Source organism: Chiloscyllium punctatum, chromosome 42 (assembly GCF_047496795.1).
Source record: "Chiloscyllium punctatum isolate Juve2018m chromosome 42, sChiPun1.3, whole genome shotgun sequence".
Lineage (NCBI taxonomy): Eukaryota > Metazoa > Chordata > Chondrichthyes > Orectolobiformes > Hemiscylliidae > Chiloscyllium > Chiloscyllium punctatum.
The window spans coordinates 46,316,139-46,318,875 of NC_092780.1; positions in this window are offsets into that span (position 1 = coordinate 46,316,139).

A 2,737-nucleotide genomic window follows, 5' to 3' on the forward strand; every position below is an offset into this window, starting at 1 on the left:
TGTGACAGCGACAGAACAGAGGCACCAGGCGGCTCGGAGTGGAACTGCACACGGGGGGCCCCTGGCGGCTCGGAGCGGGACTGCAGGCGCTGCTTTCTGCCCTTCATATACAGTAATGGAGTACTGTAAATGGAATGATTGGATAGTTATTGTTCAGAAAGGGAGCCACTGGATCCATTGAGTATTTTTATCCAGTGCCAACCTCCTGCCTTTTCGCCATATTCATTGTTTAAACTTAAATTTCTAAAACTCTCTTGAATGCCAAGTTGAACTTGCTCTCTTTGGGACATACATTCCGACCCCAATCTGTAACTAAAAATACTCCATGGGACACTAGCTGGGCCAACATTTATTGCCTGTCCCTAGTTGCCCTTGAGAAGATGGGGGAAATTTGCCTACTTGAACTGCTCTATGTGCTGTAGATTGATCCACAACACCATTAGTGAGGGTCTTCCTGCTTAAATATTACGAGAATTTCAGTCTCATCCACCTTTTCAGTCAATGAGTGAAAGAAGTTCCAATCCATGAAAGAAAAATATATACAATCTGGCAAAAATTAGCATTCAGTCAGAGGATTGGAAAAGTTTTAGACCATAAGACATAGGAGCAGAAATCAGGCCATTCAGCCCATCGAGTCTACTCTACAATTCAATCAGGGCTTTAAAAACCAACAAGAGATAGCAAAAAGGAAGAAGATAAACTGAGGGTAAACATGCAAGTAATATCAAGATGAACAACAAACACTTAAAAATATATAAAAAGGAAGAGAGAATCTCAGTGAATATGGGAGGCATTGGCCTCATGATATTATCAGTGGATCCAGAGATACGGGTTCTAATCCTACTACAGCAGATGGTGCAATTGTTAGCATTGTTTACAGTTGGCTCATTGTTTAGATCAGGGATGGGCAATTAATTCTTCCAAGGGGCCATATGAGAAACCTGAGTTGTGTTGGAGGGCTGAACCAACAATAAGTTGAACATAATTCTGCTCAGTATTAGTTTTCTCCCATTGTAAAAAGTACTAAATTATATAGTTTTGCACTGAAACTTATAATCAAAAGAATAAGGATATTCTGTTACAATCAAGATATGAAATTGTGGAGTAGGTCAAATATAGAAGAAATAAACAGTAAAACCAATAATTTCAGTATTTCATTTTATTTTTAACATGTTAATCTCACAAACCAATAATGAAAAGTTGTTTCATTACTGTTCAGTCTTACAAACAACAAACAACTCTATACAAAAAGCAATGAGTGCTTTTGATGTTTTTCAGTTCACTTGTTTAGTGAGAAAAGGCAGTCATTTTTGGGCTTGAACAAGTGCACTGTAATCTGGTTAAATGTCTGAGGTGGATATACGAAGGACAACTGAGAGGTGATCATCAGTGATAGAGGATCGGGATTTGGATTTGTTGAACTTCATATCACTGAGAATGTCTGTTCACAAATATAGGTAGATCCAAAGAGGACTAGAATCTTCTGAGCATGCCTCCTCATGTGTGGGAAGTTCTCCTCTTTGAGGGAAGAGTAAAAATCAAGCAGTGAGACTGACCTAAAGTACTCTGCCAGAAGTGTGTTAGACTGCAGGTCAATGAGTTCAAGCTGAACATCACGAGGTGCATTCTCCACATTGCATGTAAATGGGGAAATAATCATGTGCAGTTCATTCTCAACCATTTTAAGGTCTTGAAATCGCCTTGAAAATTCACCAAGCAGTGCTTCTAACAGAGATGAGTACCTGTGGAGGTGATCAGCTGAAGGTGCAGCTTCCTTCAGTGTTGGCAAGTGGGTGAGAATGTTGTCCTCCATTTGGCTTGAGAGAAGCTGCAACTTTCTCATAAAAGCCTTCCCCAAGTTGTACATTTCATGCGTAAAAAGGCCCTTACACTGCAGTTTTACATTTAGTTCATTCATAAGTGCAGTCACATCAACAGCAAAACCAAGGTCTGCAATCCAGTCTGCATCTGAAAGCTGTGGAATGCCATTCCCTTTCTTCACACAGAAATCTTGAATCTTCTTCTCTCAGGTCCCATACACTTTTCAGCATTTTGCCCAGGCTGAGCCACCTGACCGCTGTGTGGTAGCCTATGTCCCGATGTTCAGTCTCATTTTCCACCAAAAGTGCAACAAACTGCCTGTGATTCAAAGCTCTTGCCCTGGTGAAGTTAACTATTTTAGTTACAACATCAACCACATGGTTAATTTTTAACACTAACTTGCACAACACTTCCTTATGTTCAGTGCAAAAATACCAATTTCTGTTCAGGGTCAATTTCTGTCACTTTATCCTGCATTCTCTTTAAGAGTCCAACATTTTTTCCTGGTAGATTTGGACAACCATCCATTGTCACACCCGCCAGCTTGTCCCATTTTATTCCCAACGTGTCCAAACATGCATTTACCTCCGTGAACAAATCATTACCAGTTGTTGTTCCTTTCATTGACTGCATGGCTGCCAGCTCCTCCGTGATTTTAAAGTCCTTAGTTATCCCACATACGAAGATGAGTAGCTGGGCTGTGTCATGTACGTCACAGCTCTCATCCAAAACCAAGGAGAAAAAGTCAAAGTTGACCGCTCTGTGCTGCAGCTGAAGCTCCAGATTTCTTGCGATGTCCCCAATCCTTCTTGTTACAGTGCGTTGGGAGAGGGGCACATTCTCAAATGCCTCCTTTTGCTCCAGGCATATTAGTTCTGCAGAGTCCAACAAGCACTCCTTAAAAAATTCCCCATCA